The 22,472-nt window shown below is 44.8% G+C and overlaps 1 protein-coding gene across 4 annotated transcripts in view; it reads left to right on the plus strand.

Annotated features, from left to right (window-relative positions):
- PLEKHG1 (pleckstrin homology and RhoGEF domain containing G1) overlaps positions 1-22,472 on the plus strand; it is a 272,018-nt gene that overhangs the window by 14,936 nt on the left and 234,610 nt on the right. Inside the window, exon 1 of one of the 4 annotated variants that reach the window (XM_086947962.1) lies at positions 9,754-9,882. The exons of 2 other annotated variants lie outside the window; for them this stretch is intronic. The gene's annotated coding sequence lies outside the window, so the exon portion shown is untranslated. Of the gene's footprint in view, positions 1-9,753; positions 9,883-22,472 lie in introns of those variants that run through there. One more of the 4 variants, XM_086947963.1, reaches the window with a different exon arrangement.

Consider the following 22,472-nt stretch of genomic DNA (forward strand, 5'->3'; position numbering starts at 1 on the left):
CATTCTTTGAAGTACCTGTACAGTACAGCATGTAACTGATGTTGTTCCAGAAGGCATTTGTCTAATTGGGAATGGGGACGCAGGATAGGATAAATCGTCTCATTTTCTTGGCGGTTGTGTATGTACCTATGTATTTTATGTTTGTATTGTGCAAACCTAAACAATTAACAGTGGAGCTCTTTAGAGGATCAATATAAGAATTCTGCACAATAAAGTGCTCTGGGCATGCAGGTTTGCTTGGGAGATATATTTGTTACCTGTGATGTGTGTATTTGGTGCAATGTGAGTGGTTTCCTGCAGCTTCAGTCGTGTCGTTGCTTGATGAGAGAAGTTCTGTTGCCCCACGCACCTACAGCAGTAGAAGCGGTGACTGCGTATTGTCAATGCCCGCAGTGTGTCATTTAAATACCTATGGCACTGCAGCGGGTTATTAATACACTACTCTCCAGATTCAGTAAGTCACTGTGTCCTCCAAAACAGAATGATTCACTGTCTACGTCCTGCTAAGGAACTGCTTCCTTGCACAATCTCAACTCCTCCTTTCTCTATTTCTGTTCCATCCCCTGCGGTATTAGTAAAACGCTGCTCCCTTCAGCAGATAATCTGTGGGGCTCTCTGCAATGCTTGGCGAGGTGGATAACGCAAACCACACTACTGAGGAGGATTTCTTACTCTACAGCTCTGAGTCTTGTCGCCTTTCACCAGCACTAAATGCACATTCTAAATTGGCATAAAAAATGTTGAGGGTCACTTTGTGGTGTACAGTCTACAAAATAACTTGCAGAGTAGGATTACGTTTTGTTAGCTATTTGTGCTTTTGGCCGTGTCCCTTGGGTCTCAAAGTGTCGGTGATAGCGGATGTTGGTCGTCATCACCCAGAATGAGGTGCATGTGTCTTCGGTACTGTACCATCGTTATCGTGGTTGAAGTATCGGCCAACACATATATTGTGATGATAATATCAACTGCAAAATAATGTCATGATGGACATTTGAAAAGTCAATATCATGGTTCTGATATATATGTTTAGGTCCGTAAGGTAACATATAGCCATGTTTCCTTTCTTCAGTGCTTCTTCTTAAGTACTCTTCCATTGCCATGGAGGCAACAGCGTAATTAGATGGATATCGTCAATGGAATCTCTACTGATGATGTACCCTGGGTCCATCAGACCAGTGGTGTTACTATACAAAATCCATATAAATAGATAAACGTTTAATTATTTTGCAATTAAAACACATCTCCCTCCAAGAGATGACAAAATACATTAATGGTAACCTAATTTACATTGTCCATCTCAAACATTTAATAAATCCTTCCCACCTTGGCCGCTTTTTCTAAATCCTGCACATAAATTCACCCATCATGACTTCTCACCAAATTACAATATATTATTTCAATATTCTTTACCTTTTTGTCCAAACAGAATACCGTAAGTTTGTTTCTTGATTGACACAAACCATGCCCTACCCAATGTTCTTCTGCACATCTCCTGTCTCTTGCACAGGCTGTGAAGGCAGGGTCTTAATTTTGCCAACCTTATTGCAGAAGTGATATATTGATTCATCACAAACTCTTATTCTGTGTCACTCCTTGGCAAGCAAAACAGGTCTCTTAGTTGTGTGGTTAAAAGCTGGTCATGGTGCCCTCAGTGCTCAAAGTGGGTAATCCTTTTCAATAATGTTCGTGGTGGAAGGCGCCTATTTATTGTCATGATTTCATATTTTCTTCAAGTTAGAGGAGTAGTTTGAGTTTGTAACGGTGAGCTATGTCCTCGTGCTTGGGCCACCATCTAAGAATGTACTCCTTCCTTTTGATCAAAGCAAAATCCTCTTCCCTGGCTTCATTATTTCATTCTAACGAAATGTCTGGCATTAAGGGAAATCACCATCAATGAGTTCAGTGTCCTCATACATTTAATCTATCCAAAGAACTTCCTTGTCTTTTTTTTTTATTAAAGGATTTCGTGACATAGAAACAACATTTTCCAAACCAGTCACAAGTTTACACAGAATATTTATAACCTTTTAACAGTGTCATTCTTGAAACCGTTTTCTGTGTTTTATCGAGAGTTTGCTTACCAGTATGTAAATAAATCAGAGGTTTGTTTCCATTGTAGCTAGTACATTGTAACAGTACATTGTCTGGGGCTACAAATGGAGCCCGAGAAAATATACTGTTTGCCTCTGGTACAGTAACAGATATGCCATGTATCTCTGATTGACCCTTCCGTGCACAGGAAGTTTGATATTAATGTTGTGGCACTCTCCTGATCCTGGCACTTAGAAACACTTTTGCCCTCCTATGTGTAGGGTTGTTTATGGCTTGCAGTGTTTCCTGACCAGCTGCTCCTCCAATTAGTTTGTTTAGTTCTTCTGCAATGTAGCCCATAGGTTGCTGAAGCTTTTGTGGGTTGTAACTAAGTCTCGTGGAATCTATGCTCCTGTGCACATGCAGAGAGCCTTAATCCCATCCACGTCGCCACTGTTGTACAGGATGAGGTTGTGCGGTTTTCATATTGAGCACAACCCAGTATTGAAACCCATCCACTTGCAGACAGGCAACAGCTCGCCACCTGGATAATTTTCTACGGTGCAGATTCCTTTGAAGTGTTGTGTGGGCCAGTGCATTGCTATACACACCATAAACATCACAAATGTCTAACTATAAATTAATTATAAACGCTTGCTCTATGAACAATGCTGATGCTGTGCACAAACATGCATATGCTATTGCAGCAGTCTCCTACCACTTGCACTAAAATACTACAGATTGTGGGGCAGACAGAAGGCAATGACTTCATCATCCTTCATGCTGTGTACATCAAAGCTTGTGCCGGGTCAAGCCATTGACTCGAAGGGAAGCCACGGATTTGCAACAGTAGGGTTCAGATAGAGGCCTGCAATTTTGAGGACACTTTGTACTTTACAACCTCTAAAACATCCCAGTGGGTTAGCGGACCTACACCAGGGATGTTCCTGGCACATATTTATATCTTGCCTGGCTAGGTCAGCATCTCATGGTTCCATGGTTGAGAAAACAGTTCCCATCAAGTTAGTTAATGGTCACACTAAGAAACAAATTATCTGCACCATGTGCAGGTAATATATTGTATAGCGCAGGCAGAGCTTGACGAGGAATGGTGTTGCGCTGTTTCTTGAATCTAAAACTCTCAAGTAGCTTTTTTGGCAGCTAATCATGACTGTCTATGTATTTATCAATGTATTCTTTACAACTGTATTCGATTCCTCAGGTAAATGTTTTTCCCCGGGTGTTCCCACCGCAGGTTGAATGAGTCTGTTCTGTCCATTGAGAGAACTGATTAGGAGTTGGTCTGGGCCTGTGTCCAGTCATGAGGCATGGTGGAACCATTTGCTCAACGGAGTTGGATGTCAGCATTGCCAGATATGGGTGCAGCACCGCTACCAGAGCGGCAGGGTGAAAAGGAAACCAGGCCTTGGTGGCAGAATGTGCTTTCCCGCAGAGGAAGTGTTGAAATGCTTGGTTCGAAGCATTTTGGTGATTTGACGTTCGAGTAACTGAAGTGAAAAGCGGATGCTGATTGGATGCAAGTTATGAGGTGAATCCGTGCATGGTGGTCCATCTGTGCTTCAGGTTGTGATTGGATCTTGTGCTTGAATTGTGGGCCAGGGAGTCTGGTGGTGTGTGAATTAATATGTCATTCAGCTCCGTGTAGTCTGACTGGAGGTATTAGACGAAGAAATACAGGGGTGTGGGAGGGGGGGCTACTTCTCAAAGCTGACCTCGTTGACTACAAGTTCCTTGAAGCGTCCTTGAGATGGGCAGCTCTCTCCTGGCAGGGGCGGCTCTAGGCTCATGGTGGCCCTGGGCAGGGAGCGTAGGTAGGGGACCCCAGAAGAGGGGGTCCGGGCGGGGCGGAGCACGGAGGCCAGTGAAGGTGGAGGGGGTTAGGGGGTACGGGGGGGTCAGGGTGTTTGGAATTGGAACAGAGCCGGAGGCCACCAAATCCCTGCCAGGGGCCACCACACAAATATGTATCAATCCTCATAGGATAATTATATTAAGGATATATATTGGCGTGGTGGCCCCTGGGATTTGGTGGCCCTGTCCGTGCAGGTGCACAGCTTGCACATGCCTAAAGCCGCCCCTGCTCCTGGTAGCACCAAGGCAGTGTTCCCAGACACTCTCAGCCGACACTGAGTCGAAGAGAGCGTGCCGCTGCTAGAAGGCTGGAAGTCTTGCAGCAGAAACAAGTGGGGACTTGTGTGGTCACAAATGCTGCTAATGCTCTCCGAGGAGTGGGACTGGTCCTTCTCGGACACTGGGAGGACCCTCAGAGATTTTCGAAGAATCGAGCACTCATTCAGGCCACTGTGGTTTTATAGGTTTTAGATTTATACTGAACTACCCTCGAACTGCACATTTGTACCCAGTCTAACGCCATATCTTCTTATCGAATGTGACACCTGAAGCAGAGGCGTAACTCAAAATGATGACCCCCGCCAACTCCCCCCTACTGCTGAATATGATGAGGGCCCATGAGTCTCCCGTTTCACAGATATTAATCGACCCTGGGCTGGATGGGGCCCCTGAAGGGGCTTTAGATTTTAAGGGGCCCCCAGGCACTGCAGGGGCCTGCGCTACACCCCTGACCTAAAGGGGTCTGATTAAAAGTATTTTTCCCATACATCCACTCGATGCACAAAGGCCCCTGTCCTGACCCCCTTCCCCTCTAACATTTTCACATCTACCCCATGCACACGCATTCCCACATTCCACACACTCCTCCAACAGTACCAGGAGACGGGTGGGTCTGTCATGTGCTCGCTCACTACCCCACTCAAACCACTGCACATACACGTTTGCATTCACTTACACATCCACCCCCACTTCCCAAGACACTTGTACACAACAGTCACAGAGACACATTTGTTAGCCACACACGCTGCTACACTCTACGTTCTACCTCCCACTGGCACAACCGCACACAATGGTAGGGTACATTTCATTTTCATTGTGGTTCAGTGGGGCTATTGCTGTAAAAGGGGCCATTCAGTGAATGATGTCACAATACACCTCAAAACACCTGGTGACCTAATAGAACAAACAAAATTTGTAGAATACCTATTGATGGTGATTTTTGGAACTGCAGAACTGTGTTTCATAAACCTGTTAGTGTGTATGCATATATTTATCTGGTTCAATTGAATCAGTAGACCAGCATCCTATGTGGTTAGACTCTGTGTACCTGTGCAGTTGCCGCTGCATTCTGCACAGTAAGCGGATAGTTGTCCAGTACAATATACAAATGAGTATCTCATCTTATGTGTTGCAGACTTCTATAGAGTTCTTTAGGACTGTATAAATGGGTGGTTATGGCTAGGGAAAATTCAAATATGTAATAGTTTTCCAGCAGAAAACACAGATTTATTAGTTCTGCTGATTTTGGACATTTTACTTTTTATCATCCGGCTTAAGGTTTTGGAAATTGCAAGCATATGGGAAAGATAAATCCTCCATATTCCCCTTATTATTGTCCTTCCTTCCTTCAACTCGCCCTCCCAAGCACAGTATATTATTGCATTCAGTTATAGGCGGATGTAGCGACCATGCATTGCTAGGAAATTATATATACAATCTGACCGAGGATTCCAACCCGTGTCCAATATATTTTTATGAAAATCGATGATTTTTCCTCCCAAATTGATCGTCCTTAGGACAATGGTCCAACATGGACTTTCTGCTAGGCTCTTGTTCTCCATTTCATACTTAAATCACAAGGAGGGAATACCTCTTATTATAATACACTTGACTTCTGAACACTCAGGAGTGTACTGTACAGTGTTAATTAGGGATTTAAAGAGGATTTTGGAACAAAAGTATTAAATGTGGATCGTGGTGCTGCAAATTGCTTACCTTTCAGTATTTCAGAAACAGAGGAGTACTGTATAAAATATACAAAGCAGGTACTGGTGGACCTAACAGAGCAATTAATAGTTGTTAGCCTGCAATATGATCTAATTAGTAGGGATTAGAGTTAAACACATGCCTGCTTTGGAACAGAGCATCAGTGAAAGGCAGACTAGCTGGCTGAAGATTCCGGTCCGTCTTTCACTGTGCGCGTGCCAGTTCGGCCTCCACCTCTATGTGATGCATGTTCAGTGTGCCTCCTGACTTTTTAGGTCGAGCCTGGGCAGCGCATGCGCTACTCTGCAAGGCATGCTGTATTGGTGTATGGAATTAAAGCCCGCCCACTCTCCGCCCATATTTGCCATTGGCTTTTGTCATTGGCTTTTGTCATTGTCCTTCGTAAATGCTGGCTTCTGATTTGTAAATAGGCTTGGCTTGTTAGTCTCTCCTTAGTACCGCCTTGTCTCATTTGTACCCTCCCGTGAGAACACCCTCATGGGAGGTTACAAGTGTTGCTGCTTGATAGGCTTTAATTACAGCCTCTGAGCACTATTTTGTTTAACGGTTTTCGCATGCCTGCTGTTGCAGGAAGAACACGTTCTCTCGCAACAGCTTTATTATTAATAATTTTTTTACATAGCACGGTATGCCACTCTGATAGAGGCGGCCATGCCGTTGCTTTACTTGCCGCGCCCAACACGGCTGCATGTTTGTTATTAACTATTTATTTATTTTTTAATTGCCACATGCCACACTTACATTTTAATGTCAGCCGTGCCCCTTTCCTTAAACGAGCCGAGTCTAAGGAAAGGGGCGTGGCTGACATTAAAGTGAAAGCGCAGCATGGGGCACTTCTACAAAAAAAAGTATTTGCTTGTCAACTTGACAAACAAATGCTTTTTTTATTGTAAAAGCGCACCATATTGCCCATTTACTTTAATGGCGGCCATACCCCTTTCTTTAGGCTCGTCTAAAAAACCGGGCGCGAACGGTATTAAAGTTAAAGCTTTGCATGCTCATTTTTTACAAACTAGTATTTTTAATGCAAAAGGTGTCGCAATTATGAAACTCATGTCAATGCGAGACCTATTGCATTCCAAATGCTTGTCACTACGCCCTGTAATGTAGGGAGGGCTTAAAGGCAATACAGTCTCTCATTCTTCGGGCCACCCAAGGGATTGCTCAGGCACACATGTGGCGCTTGCATGAGCTGTATTGTAAAACAGGGCAACGCAAGCGTCTGTAGCACCTTTTGTAATATCAAAGTATCCCAGGGAGGAAACATGCCGGCGCACACACCCATTGCACCTAAGAGCACTTAAATATGGTCCCAGGCAGGTAATCGTGCAGTAACCGAAGGGCACAACAGACCGTTTAATGATTATCCCTTCTAACTATTACATAAATAAGCCGAGTATGGCCACATAGGTGGATCAGAAGTATCCGACAGGGCCGTAGGACATGAGTGCGCTAGGATGTACACGTGTGGAGTAGGAGTGCCGCGGAGCTGCAGATTAGGGTGACCAACCGTCCATAAATTTCACAGACCGTCCATAATTTGGACCTCACGTCTGCTGTCCGTGAGGATCCTTTTTACGGATGCCTTTTGTCCGTAATTTGGGCCTTTGGGGAACAGCCCTGTTCCCCCTTGAGAATCCTCTACTCCCTGATGGGGCCACTTCGCACTCCTCTGAGCGCAAGAGCAGCCCCACCCGCCCATTGTCATTCTGAATGAGGCTGATTGCCACGTACAGAATGACAATCGGCCAGTGTGGCTTGAAAAGCATGTGGTGGGCCTCCTCTACCCTCGGGCCTCCTGGAAGCAATGTAGGAAAATGCCCACACTGCTACGAGAGAATCCAGTTCCTTAAAATAAGGTGATGAAAGAACTTTAAAAAAGTGTTATAGTTCTTTCACAGTCCCATCATTTTAGAACTGCTGCATTTTAAATATTATATTCAAGGAAGGCATTGTTTATGCTTTTTTTAATGAAACTAAAAATAAATGACAAAGCCAGTAGTCCTGGCTTCTTGTAGGTGTTATTTATTATATATCTGGGTGCAATAACAGACGTAGCAGAAAACCAGTCCGCCGGCACACTATGCTAAGCACAGATTTTTAGCTTAGGTGTTTTAAGCTACGCCCTTAATTACATCGAACACCCCCTTTGGAGAGATCCCACAGTTTTGTGATCCCACTTAAGCCCTGACAACAACACTATGCCACAGTCACCTCACCTCCTAGCACTGTGCATCCAGCATGACTTCCAAGGTTTCAGATTGACTATGTGCAGGGGCATCTTGAACCCCTCCCTTTGCTTTGTGAACCACAGCGAGGGGTGAGTTTCTGTTCTGCAGACGAAGGCTCGGCTCACAATTAATGTGAAAAGGTGGGTGAGAGAGTAAGTGAAGGGATGGGTGGACGACTGGATGGATTAGTGAAAGGGTGAATGGATGAATGAAATAGTGAATGGACGGATGATGAGAAAAAGAATGGGTGGATGGATGAGTGAAACGATGGATGGATGGATTGATGAATTAATAAGTGAAAGGGTGAATGGATGGACTGATGTGTGAAAGGGTGGATGTAGGGATGGATGAGTGAGTGAAGGGGAGGGTGCATGGGCAAAAGGTTGGATAAATGAGTGAAAAGGTGGATGGTTCAAAGAAAAGATGGATGGATGATTTAAAGGATGGATGAGTGATAGGGTCAATGGATGGATTCATGATTGGATGAGTAGATGGATGGTTGGATGAAAGGAAGGATGGATGGCTAAGTGAAACGGTTGATGGAGAAAGAAAGGGAGGATGGATGTGTGAATGACTGAAAGGGTGAATGTGTGGAAGGGTGAGTTACTGTGTGGATGGATGAGTAAGTGAAAGGGTGGCTGGATGGGTGAAAGGGTAAATGACTGGTTGGGTGAGTGAATGGATAGATGGGTAGAAGAGTGGATGGATGAGTGTGCGGATAAATAGGGTGAAAGGGTGGATGGATGAGTAAAAGGATGGATGGAGGAATGATTGAGTGAAATGATGGATGGAAGGATACATGCTGGATAGGTTTGCAAAAGGTTGAATGTGTTTGGATCTGGATTAGCTGCATCTTGTGTTTGCCACTTTACAACTCACAACGTCTATCCAAGCAGATCTTCCCGACCATTTCTCACACCAAACATGCCTGCTCAACAACATGAATTGTATACAAAATATCAGACGGGACAACCCAGTGCTGTAACCATATATAAAGATTATTATCATATGAAATACCACAAAAAGACCTGCACAGTTGATCAAAGCTGCGTGCATACTGAAAAACCGTGAAGTACACGATTGTTTCAACCGAATATAAACCTGTTTTGTCTAGTGCTTAAATGATTGTCTATTTACTTACATACTATTGAGCAACCTCCTCAGATGTGTCTGTAAAATCTACCTTTTGTCCAGAAGTTTTGTCCTGAATTTTGACCTCCTGTCCTGAATTTTTACACTCAGCGTCCTGAATTTACACCCACGCCAGTTGGTCACCCTACTACAGATATCAAAGAACAGGCACACTGTGCATCAGGGCTCACGTAGAACTGGGTTCAGGCAGGGGGGGCCGCGTGCAGACAGTGGCCCGAAGGATTTGGGTGCAGCCGGTAGGGGAAGTGAATGGGTGTGTCTTTGTGTAATTAACACATTTTGGTTCTGGTTTGAATGAATGGTACGAGTGCGCCTTGCCTGGAGGAACAGGCGGACGGGACAGACCTGCGAGCAGTGCGCCCTGTCCTGCTCCCCCTGCCTGCGCGCTGGAGCGGTGCCTGCAGCTGCCTGTGCTGCGCTCGGTGACGTCAGAGCTCCTGTCTCTGAGACTGCTGAGCTCGGAGTGAAGCCACTGGCGGGATCTCGGCTGCGCGATGTCTGGCTCCCTGCGCACCCGGAGGGGAGAGGACGAGGCAGGGCACCCTGTCTGCCCTGGCCGCGGCGGAGGTGGGGAAGTGCGCGGGCACAGGTAAGGGATGCAGGGGCTGCCATTTCTTCCACAGGCGGACCATGGGGGACAGCTCACCTTTGTGACTGTAGCATGAGCTTCAAGCGCCGAAGACGTCCTGGCTTGGGATGGCTCTGAGCCCCGCTCTGCCCGGGTGGCGGCTCTGCCCTTGGTGCACTGGACGCCCGCACTGCAGCTGCACGCAGTGTGCCTCCCGTGCCTCTGCAGGTAGCTGCTCCCACTGGGGACGAAGTCGCAGCTCCGAAATATCCCGCAGTCGGCTCCGCTCAGCCTTCCTCTTACCTTGATTTCATCTGCGCCACTGCATCTTTCCAAAACGCTCCCCTGTGCGCTATATTTCAAAGTGGAGGGCGCAGAGGGGGGTACACTGCTCTAATCTTTGGTATCCGGAAACCCGGATTAAACCCTTGTAGAGATAAGGGGGGTGCGGCTGCATATTGCACGATGTATCAGCTCTGAGCACTTTACACTTTAACCTGAGCGTACCAGTTCACTTTGTGTAGTTAACACCTTGTTTCTAGTGCCGAGGTGTCGTTCGTGAATTTTAGTGCGCAGTAGGAAGTCTCGGCTTCGCCTCATAAGCGCATGAAGTAGTGTGGCCTTATAGTTGTTAATGATGACCGCAGGCTCCTGTGTCCTCGCTGTTCTGTCGCCTCGAGGACTCCGCGCCTTTCGCATGGTGCACTGCGGCTTTCCTGTCCACTGCGCTTGTCAGACAAAGTATTCTTTCAGGCCTCGCGTCTATTTAAGCTGGAAGCCTTCCTCACAGGCAATCTCCCTTCAGACACTGTCCAAACTGGCCAGTTAGCCTCAAGTGCGTACATTGCGCGCTGCATCCTTCCTGCCAAGTCATGTGTTTAGGTCAGTAAATGTAGGTGCACCTCAAATGAGTTCCTTAAACGGACGCGGCGCACTGTCTGCTTATTTACAGTCTGTTGGGCACATCTGTGTTTGTATTCTGTGGCTTGGCAAGCCTGTATTCCACATACAAGACCATTCTGAAAAAAATATCTGGCTTGGAAAAAGCAAGTTTCTAAAGCGCAATTGTTTTCAGTTGCTCTCCCTTAATACACCACTCACCCCACTCTCGTGACAAAGTTCATGTTAAGACTGTCAACTAAAGAGCCATGTGCCCCTTATGTATGCATAGGGTGCCCTCCACTGTGCTGTGTAACGTGCATACGGCGTTGATGCCGCAGGGCTAAAGTTTGGCTTTCTTGGTCTCCTCTGCTGCTTTTGGCTTGGGATGATGTGGAGAAGTGTGGCTCAATGATTAGAGCGGCAGACCCTGATGCAGAGGTCTAGCCCTGGACCAGGGTTCAATTCCCACCTCGGCGGGTCTTGGGCTCAAAATTCCATTGGCCTGATAATTCTCGCCTCGGTGCCTATTCCAATCATGGAGTCCCACTCTGCAACTCTGGGCAATAGCTTGCTTAATCTCCACAACGACCCCCACAACGCTAAGGATGCCTGGCCTCCACCTTGGGGGTGCCCAGGAGTGGACGCCTCACAGGGAAAGCCAGGATGGGTTCCACAGCGGTATTCGTACAAGCGCCTTGAGACCCTTGCTTGTGAGTAGTGCGCTATACAAGTTTCAATTTACATTACATGTCAACAAGGGGCTTCCAGTCGCCGCCGAACACATGGTGATGCAGATTACCAAGCCGCTCCAGAAGTCCTTGCTGTATTGCATTGTCACAGTTTTGGCACACTTTGCACCTCTGACGACACCGAAGCATACCTGCATACGCTCCCTTTTGGAGTGTATGATTGGAAGGGCTTCGGTTGGTCAATGACCTATGTGGGAGGTATTCGTTAAGGTGGGTGAGATTCAGAGACCAGTTGCAAATATGATGCAGAGAGTTTTGCAACCCCTAAACATGTAGTGTTGCAAAGAGTTTGCAGACATACCCTACTGTGCATACCTACTGACTAATTTAGTTGCATAGTTCAGTTCATACTTTGAGCATTGTTAAGTTGTTGGAATGAGCAATGTTTTTAATGCTTTCGGGAACTGGAGATAGTTATCAGTTCTCCTTTTTGAGTAGGCAATGTTTTTCAAAATGTGTCAGACAAGACGGAGAAGGAGGTTCCTCCCATGCTTGTGTTTTTGTTTGCAGGCACTGATGGTAACGAGGCAAACCGTGATCACAGTCCCATACACTACGAGCTATGCACATTGCTATACATGTGATTTATCTGACTGCTGGAAGCCAGATAAGGGAGAGAAAAGTGGGCATCACACTGGTCCTCAACGGAAGGTTGAGTACCTATCCGGCAGCCTCATTTTGTATGGTCTGTAATTTTCGGAGCATCAGTAAGATGCTCCTAGATGTGTTCCATTGATCTGCAGTGGCCAAGGTGGGAGTGTTTTAGAGAGTCAATCGGTGTCTTGGATTTATTGTGAAAATCTATGGGGTAGGAAAATTTGATAGAGATGTCTCATCATGTTGCGATAGGCTTCTTGATTGACTAATGGTATGAGCTAGGAAGGAGTTACAATGTTACAATGTTACAATGTTAGTTGGGATTTGTTAAGCGCTCGTACGCCCGGAGGCTTCATGGCGCTGTAGAAGGAGCCAAACAGGACAGTCAAAGGACAAGCAGTGCTATCAGTAGTAAGCTTGAGAAAACAGCCAGGTCTTCAGAGATTGCCTAAAGCTAAGTATGTTATCAATCTGCTTTATATGAAGAGGAAGAGAATTCCAGAGTACAGCAGCTTGGTGGTCGAAGCAGCTGCCTCCGTGGCGTTTCCTCTTGAAAGGAGGCACAGTCAAGAGTGATTTGTAGGTGGATCGAAGGTGACGGGAAGGGCAATATTTTTTGAAAAGATCTCTGATAAAGGAAGGGCCAGAGTCGTTCAGAGAGCGGAACAGAATGCACCCAGTTTTAAAGGCCACACGTTGCTCAATTGGCAACCAGTGTAGTTGCTTAAGGCCAGGTCTGATGTTCATGGTAACCCCGGGTTTCTGGTTTTCTCTGGGTGTGGTGGTGGGGATCCAAGTTCACGACCCAGTCGAAGACGATCTCAGATTTGTTTGGAAGTGTTGAGCTTGTAATGGTTATCTCCTAAAATGTTTGCCATTTTGTATTTGTATAAAGAGTTTAGGTTACTTATTATGTGATGTTATTAGGCATTGTAAAAACATGACACAAGAAACAAAAATGAAACAATTGTTAATTAACGTACAAATATATGTCCTTTATTTTCAGTTCACTTAAACCGCTTTTTCTATTAAAAGCTTACACATTTTTCAGTTAGGAGCACAAAGCCACGCTATTAACTTTGCATCAATCTCAGAGGAACATACACCAACATGCTTTGGGGCTGAATCCACACTTATTATACTCATTATCTATTTCCTGTGATTATTTTCACGAATCAAGGAGATCAAATGTAATTGTAACATGTTTCAAGTCCCAACATGTCCTATCTGTCAATGTTTCGGGATTTCTTGTTAGGAGTTCCCTTCATCAGGACAATTAATTTCATTGCCATTCTAATTATGCTGAAATGGTTGGCAGACATCCACCTCTGTGAGTTTGTGGAAGCTTCCCTTAATACTCCGCTGAAGCAAACATTTTCCAATCGGGCATTACTTTCCAGAATTATAGAGGCCCCTTCCTGCATCAGCAGATTTCCCACATGGAGTAGCCCATGACCTGTATTTTATAGGTCCTCTTGCAACAAATGAAGATAATGTATTTCACGCAACTGGTTACTGTGGATTGAGTGACTCAAGCTGAGGAAGGCAAGGTAGAAGCGGAGTAAATTCAAAGGCACTTTCCATGCGAGAATGTGTAAGTTGGCGCAAACATGCACCATGATGATTGAAATGAAGAGATCAGGGTGAAGGTAGTTCAAATCTGATGGTCTGCCAAGCCGAAGAGGCAGGTTCTCTAGATGTTCTGGGGAACATTTGGAAGAAGAAAACTGGCAATCACATGGCACACATGCAAGTGGCACTTGTTGAATATCCCAAAATCGAACGTTCACACCTAATAACTTTTGAGATCCAAGAACATTGCTGAAACTGAGCTTTAACAATGGTACCAATGGCTTTGAAAGGCGAAGACTCAAGGCACTTCATAGAAGTTCTAGATGCTCACTAACCTCCTTCAGAAGCATCCATGGAATGATGTATGCCAAGTTGTAGTGCTCTTAGCGAAGTTCCAGACTCGTAAACGCATACAAATATGAGTAAACCCCCGGCCTGTCGGAATCATGTGTATTACTGTGTTTGACAACAGCCAGCACAGCTGCAGACCTATAGTAGATGGTAAAGGGTAAACCGGCCTCTAATACCCTTTACAGGTAGCACATCATTGGGCTTGAAGCAGACTGTTCTAATGCAACTTCAAGTAGGACTGACCTCGGTTAAGCCGGGGCCAGTGTATAAACCACAGAAGTAGAACTAAATGAAAATGTTTGGGAACTTTGCAGCTGGTAGACAGAAAATTCCTCCACAATAATGTACAGTCATTTAAAAGCCTATGTTTAAAGGTATTGGTGGGTCAGGGTGCGTGACTGAGTCTTAGATTTTCCACATTAGGTTGCGCGAAGTGAACTGAATTATAGTTATTGTAAATCCCCTTCAGAAAGACGAGAAGGCTTTGTCCGCTCTATACGAATGAAAACCTGTAAATTAGAAATGTGTATGCTGCAGGCACTCAAACCCACCGAGACGTTGTACCAGCTATAAAAAGCATATAGAGAGGAGTAACAGGGAACAGACATGGTCTGAGGAATTGCTCCAGTGTTACAAACTTTTCCAACGGAGAAAAGATTCTTAAAAAAATAATATGCCATGCCCACAATAAAAGTTTTTTGAGCCATTGCACGTGACGAAATAAAAAAAAAAACATCAACTTGTATCCACAAAGTTATTGGACTTAAGTTATAACATAATTCATAGCTAAATATAGAAGGGATGCGTAATTTCACTCTGTATAAAAAAACTAGCATTTCAAACGTGAAGTCTAAATGCAGCACCTCAAATGTCACATCGATTCTGTGTCATGTAAAGATGAAGGCGCACTCTTTGTAACCAACAAACCTGGGTTCAAAGCCCGCTGTCGCCCTTCTACCCATCTTTTTTTAACAGAATCATTACGGTTCCAGTTCAGTAAACTATGACGTCACTGTGGGACAGAATGTACGTCGAAGAAGAAGGAAAGGGCGACCCAAGAGGACCCGTCATGAACCTTAATGAGGCAGACACCGTTGCCCAAGTACAGCAAACACAACAGGGAAACGTAGTCCGCTTGTAGCACAAAAAGAGCAGCACCAAACTCCCAGTGTATAGCACATAGTGCATTTAACACCCCATAATCACTTCAAAACTATTGATCTGATTCAAATTACACATTTATTATTGGACTAGACCAAAGGGTGGGAGTGTGAGAGGGAGAACTGTGGAGAAGGAGCAGTATAGGATCTCAGCATTTGGCTGGAAGGCTCACAGGTGACAATAGGTTCTTGTATTTCACCTGTCCAGGCCGCAACCCCAAGATGTTTCTTATTACTCTTCCTATTCAGCACACACTTGCTTACTAGATAATGCCTTATGTAGACATAATCTCTAGTGACACTAATACGCTGACCTTGGTTTCAAACAAAGCAACTGGACTCCGCACTCATCGTGCTATGGACCTGTACGAGGAAACTCAACGCCAGTGGGACTCAAAGCCCAGCATGAGGATCCCCTCTATGCTCAGCGTCATCACTCGGGTTCCCTTTGAAATACCAGAGACCAGGAGCTTTGGGACAGCGAGTTCTGTCTGAAATTTAAGCCTGTTGACTTCTTGAAATGACAGGCCATCGCGCATGAGACTGCAGTGGCTTGATGCGCCTCACTTTGCTATGAAAGTGGATTCCGTTAGGCTAAAGATAGGTTATTATTGGTGCACTTTCAGCTAGAAATTCCACCAATGGAGTCCAATAACTTTCCACTATATAGAGCCTTTTGGCTAATCAGTGACTTGAAAGCATAACAAGACCTTGAAGAATTTTCCCAAGTTAAAGTGGACGCCTGTTCCAAAGTGCCTAGACAGAACAGAGTCACAAGAGTTGAATTGGCCACTACCACAAATTACACTTGGGATCAGTGAGGTGGAGTATTTTCTGCTTAGCTTAACTTTTCTGCTGGTTGACTGAAAGAAATATGTGGTCTACTTAATTGTGGGATACAATGAGAATGGAGAAGTCAAAAACTGGAGCACAACACTCCTGGAAGCGTAAGGGCAAATTAGTCTTTTGTGAGGGATGAAATGAAATGTTGGTCTCCCACTGGATTTGTGATGTGTCTACGGATTAAAAATTTGGTGAACATTTAGGACCATCTAAATCCCAGCCACCTTCCGTCCTTTACCCACTGTATTACATTCACCTGGTCGGTGAACAACCACTTCAGCCTAACAATTTGAAAGCATACAGCATCAGCGCAGAGAATCAACATGTACTTACCAGTGAACTGACTGTCCACCCAACCCGACTAACCAGTTTGCCTAACGGCCCAGCTGTGCTTTTGATACGACTATTTCTGGGGCCATGTTTTACTAGATATTCAATTAAAAGTGTTTGAATTATCTTTAGGGGCATTCTGTCCCAAAGAACATCTTTTACGTGGGTTCTTGACTCTTGTTGAATAGTGTGGCTCACTGGTTAGAGGCGGCAGACCCGAGAGCAGAGGACGGCCCGGGACCAGGGTTCGATTCCCGGCGCGGCAGGTTTCTGGACCAGGGTCAGCGGACTCGATAATTCTCTCGCCTCCGTGCCCACTCTGATCAGCAATCACACTCGGCAACTCTGGGCATTAGCTTGCCTCATCTTCACTAACGGCCCCACCAGACCGCCGGGGATGCCTGGTCTCACCCTGGAGATACCCATTAAGGGACCATCTCTCAGGGAAGCCAGGAAGGGTTTCGCAGCGGTCGAAGCGCCTTGGGACCCTACGGGTAAGTAGTGCGCTATATAAATGCCTATACATTTACATTTACATTTACAACCCATTTGTAGCGCAAAGTTTTAAGAGATAATTTATCATCTATATACTGTATCTCTACAAATTCCCTTCATCGTTTTTCTTCTGCTTTTTAATTGTCTTATAAATATATCCTTTTTTTATGACTTTGGGTTTCATATGTTTGTTTTTCTTTTTATGGTATTGCTGTGTGGGTTGTTTGCTTGGCCTCCGCTTCCTGACAGTAACTCTTAAACATGTCCCACGTTATCGAAAGGTGAGGCAAGGATGCATCTTTGATTTCTCTCTGAAGTATTCCCACAATGATATTGTTGTGAATATTGGTCCAAAGCACATGAAATGTCTTTGGTTGCCATTCCACCCCTGTTTTCTAGGTTGATTTCATGCAGCTTGATTGTACCTTAAATGGTCTGTCAGCACTTGTGCTCCTTCCGCTGTCTAAGGTAGAATTACTCTATCTTTAATGGCTCACAATTGGACTTCTCAGAAGAAGGAAGGTACCGAAGAACATGCTACTTACTGCCTGAACTTCTGTTTTACGCAGTGTATATTAGTGTTTCGCAGTTCTGTTGGTGATGAGTTGTTTGTGCAGTTGTTTCACTCATAGGTAGTGGAACTGCACATATGCTCTTCTGCATGCCTTGCTAATACCATGGTGGGTGCCCTACACCCTAGCTTGTTTGTTCAGGACTTGCTAAAGTGGCGTTTTAAGAGCTAGAGCCTTGTAACTGCTGAAACAAATGAAGGTTTCACGGTCTATAAAGAGTGTTACAAGACTCGCTGAGAACCACAGAGTGCTTTCACGTGTGGCATTCGTGCCCAGCATTCCTTTCTTCAAGTGCCCGATTACTTACATTATCCATCAGTACTCTGTATCCTTGCCTTCTTTATCACATGGAGCGCTTCCATGTGAATGCTTGATATGCAGTCACCTGGGCCTCTCCACCGACCCACATGTCTTTTCTTTCAAGTTTGCAGGTCTTCTGTTTTGGGTCGCTTGCTTTAGCCTGTGTCAATCCCTCTCTTCTTTCTGTTTTCATTGAAGGTCGGATAGTTGTGGCTGTTGCCCTCTTTCACCTTGCCTGTGCTCGACTGGCGTTTACTTTTGGTCGATCCTCAGGGCCTGATTCACAAAGGTAAACTTACACATTTGTTTAATTTTATTTGTTTTTTGGTGGGTGCAAAGTTAAAGTTAATAATACGTTTACGTCTCGAGAAACTCTGCCGCGGGGCAGAGAACTCTGCCCAGAAAGAGCGGACAGGCCTGTCTGTTTTTGAATCGCGGAGTTCCCCACCCCGAATGCGGCACTCAGCAGTCGTTAACTTACTATGAACCCTTACTTTGTGAATGCCAAAAACGTATACATTTACACAAACATGTAAGTTTACCTTTGTGAATCAAGCCCTCCGTTTGTAAGGTCTGACACAATGAAGACCGAGGATGAGGTAATGCCAGGATTACCTCAGCACACTCTTTGCTAACCTCTCCTCTGGCTTTGCCTACAGATGGTTAACCAGGGGTTTGATTGATAGTACAGGAAGTGAACTGCCCCTGGCCCTTTCATATGACTTACAGAAAGAGGAAAAGACATATCTAAGAGCCGGTGGTATGTGTGTTAAATTTTTTCTTAGAGATATGCTAGCTAGACAAACCTCAACGTGTTAGGACTCGAAGGAGAAAGGCCGACGAGAAGGTATTGCTCTGCGGTAGCTGATATCATATCAAACAGACAAAAATAATGATTTTAAACAGTTGTTGGACAAACATGAAAAATAATGCAAATGACCCAAATTTCCCTGGAGTGCTCGAATGAATTAAAATTGACTCGCCGAACATTTCTTGAACATAAAATTGTGCTATCTGCTGCAATAGAGCGCTTTGTGTTCATGACCAGTGATTTGTAAACTCCAAATTGTTTCTAATGATTAAAGAGTGCTACTTAGTATCAAGGGATCACATGGCAAATGCTCTGTTTCCTCGTCACAAATTCAACAGGCAATTTTCAGCAAGAATGGACACTCGCGTTATTTTCAGAACCTCCACTAATTCTAATCTAATCCTCCACTAATTTTGATCTAATCTGGATTGCGGTACAATCTAGTAGTAAAGGAGCTCGTTAACCAAATCATGCATTGAGTTCTCTAACTTTGAGTATTCAGTTAGTTGTAACACTGGGTCTTTTAACCCCCAGCACAGGGTTCCCAACACCCGCGTAGTATAGTGTAGCCCAGGGTCCGATTTAAGCTCCACAGCCCCTGTAGGATCTGTATTTTTAGAGCGGATGCTGCTAGATTTGTCACTCGAGTCCCTTCCCCCAGCTGACTTCCAGGGACACAGGATGTCCTTTCCGAGATTTTGAATTGTTACAAAACTCTGGCACATTTCCAGTGACATTTCCCCTTGGTATTCCAGGTTCAGAGGCCTTCTGTATGAGTTGATGAATGCTAGCTTGAAAAGCTGTTTTTTCTCTACCTCTGATGCCGTGCAACCGGCTCCATCTACTGTTGAGCTGGTGACACCAAGGGAGTAGCCCACGCCGTCTGCAGGGTAGCCGCCCGCTCGCGATATTCTTCAACGCCTTGGGCATTCAGGGGGGGATTCTTTTGCACTTGACTAACAGGGGCAATAGTTTTTTTCTTCTGCAACCCTTTTTATAACTAATACCACACATTGATTCAGGGTATGCATTATCTTCTGGTGTGCAGGTGCTGCTGTAAAGCAGATGTTGCCTTACTTTGTGCCTGAATCTTTGAAACGGTGCAACCTAGACCACTTACGAAAGAACACTTTGGATGCAGTGCTTTAGTTACAGATTACTTTAAGATTTGCAATGAATCCCTACATACACAGATATACCTCATTATATGATGAATATCACCTTTGCTGTATTTAGGAATTGATGGTGCCTAATTCTACTGTATGGAGAAGGAAACTTATTTTTCATGAAAAGTGGAATCTCAGTAAATTAAGCCTTGTGACAAACCATCTTCCGCGCTCAAAAATATTTCTACCTGTAACACTTTAAAAAAAAAAAAAAGGATTCCTCAATCCCATCAGACGACTGAATGCAAGAGAATTGTGACAATCAGGTGGCACATATAGCTCTACAAAAACCTAAATAGATGGTGCAGAACGACATGAATGCATTTTGTATTTATTCATTCAAATGAATATATTAGCAGAATTGTATGTACATGCATTCCAGATCACAGTGGATTTTAATAACAGTTACATGAGCACAGGACTCTGCATGCATTGCCGGAGGCAGTGGCGCTATGAAAAGTGGGAAACAAACAAGTAGAGTGCAATGAGTTTATGAAGTGTTGGGCGAGTCTATAGCCATTGGTGCCTTTCGACAGGAAGAGGTTGTCCCTGAGAGCTTGTTTGGAGATATCATTGGGTGCAGCATCACTAGGATAGTTCAATCAAGTGTAGTGAGCGAGCAAGAAAATGACTGGACCCAGGATAGGACGCACAGCAACTTTAAGGTCGCAAAATGGAAAAAGTCATGGAAATGTTGGGTTCTGAATGGGATACAAGAGAGGAGGCACACCGCGGATGTATTTGTAATCCAAGAATAAGTCATTTGAAGAGTGACACATTTTGTGGTGCTAGTTTGACAGTCTGTTGACAGAATCTGAAAGTACATGTGGTCCAACAAGGGTTCAAGAGCGTACTCCTGGTGAAGTTAAGGACTTGACTGTTTAGAAGGAAAATCGGACGAGATGAAAAGCTACATCCGTTCTGAGACTTTCTAATTACTAGTGAGTTGCTCATGGTTTTGGTAGAGTGGAAAGTTAGAGTGAACCTTGCTTTGGAAAATTGGTGGGAGTCCTAAAAAAGAAAGACCTGAAACCTCTCTCATAGTCGAGGATGAAACAGGGGGTGCATTTTGGACGAAGTGCTTGGTGATTGGGATAAGACTGGGCTTGGAGGTTATTTAGGGGCCACCAGGTTCGCAGCTGCGACCCCTGGCTTGCACTTTGCGACCCCTGGCCTCAGAGGTGGCAGAATTAGCGCCAAGAACACACAGGTGGTTCACATTGCTAGCATCAGGCTCTTGCCCCTTTTCTTCTCGTTTTTTAAAAAATATTACATATATAGTGATTAATAATCGGTCATTCACTATGAATGTAATAAAAATGTAGATCAGCAGAATCTGGACTGAACCTTCGCTCGCACCTGAGGAAAGTAAATGAAAATGCTTTAAAGGATATGTTGTGTGCGTGCATGTGGGTGAGAAAGTTTGGGTGACATAGCGTGCATATGCGTTAACATGTATGTTTGCATGTGGGATGGATGTTTGTGTGTGAAAGTGAGTGAGAAGGTATAGGTGAGCAAGAGAGTGTGAATGAGTGAGTCCGGGCAAGAGTGAGTGCAATTATTGCGATGTTATGAGGGTTAAAGGTCTGTGATGTCACTTCCTGAGGGTTAAAAGTCTGTGATGTCACTTCCACTACCCCTTGCATTTTCTTGAATTGACGCCCATGGGCGGGGGCTGTTTTCACTGCTGTGAATGGGCAGAAACTAAAAGTTTGCTTGTTTTGGCTGGGATGAGCATGAAGAACCCCAGGACTGTCTAGCGTCAGATGACCGAGTCATTGATTCGGCCTCGAGGGAGGAAAATGAGTGGAAGAAGTGATGGAAAAGTCAAATGAGGGCAGTCCTATATCCAGGGAATCCCTGCATATTGAGAACACGGCACGGACAGTGTCTTGAAGGGAGGGGCGACACCCATGGGGAAATGTGTAGCAACTTGGACCTTGGAGTACCAAAATCCCAGGTATTGCTAAATGGAGCAGTAAAAGGCAGGGGAAGGTCGTCTAAATCAGTCCATGTGGACAGGAAAATGTGATGGTTCGCCATCTGGAGATGGGTGAGAGATCAATGCAAGTAACAATTGCTCAGGATAGGTGGAGATCAGCTGTGCTAATCAGGTTAAGGCATTGTCAGTGCTGTGTGTTTTGGGAATCCTGTTTGCAGGGCAAGGCACAGGTTGTTGGAGCAGGATGGCTAGGAAGTCACATGAAGGGCACCCTAAAGCGCTTCAGGGGCGTATGGTAGTTGGATCAGGTGGAAGGGTCCGCGGAGTGACTTGTGAATATGGGCCATTGAGTAGATCTTGGTTGATGGTCCAGAGAAGAGGTGGAATGGCTTGATGTGGTGTTTAAAGGGGTCAATCATGACTGGCTGATTTAAAAGGAGGAGTGATTTGCCCTGAGTAAGTGTGCTAAAAGGTCACTTAGCGCATAAGTTCTGTTTCCTTACTTTTGTTTTTGGTTGACGCTCGGGCTGTACCCATGGTTGGATGTTTCATGAAAAATTCTGCAGTCTTCTGCATCCCCCAGGGTCAAAAGCTGGGGTTTGTTGGCATTGTGTTAGCTGTTTCCTTCATCTAGTAATATTGATGTGTATATGAAATGTATTCCTCATATAGTTCCTGAATACAGGGAATGTGCACTGCGATTAAGATAAATCTGAGTTCTTTTTCTCTGTCAGCGCCATACATTTTTGAAACAGACTGGCTGTTAATACTTTTTGAAGTGCCAGGTAGACAGTTAGTGGTAACTTACGTTAATCATGAAATTTCGAACTACTTTATTGCA

The sequence above is a fragment of the Lissotriton vulgaris genome, unplaced genomic scaffold (genome assembly GCF_964263255.1).
Source record: "Lissotriton vulgaris unplaced genomic scaffold, aLisVul1.2 SCAFFOLD_1361, whole genome shotgun sequence".
Lineage (NCBI taxonomy): Eukaryota > Metazoa > Chordata > Amphibia > Caudata > Salamandridae > Lissotriton > Lissotriton vulgaris.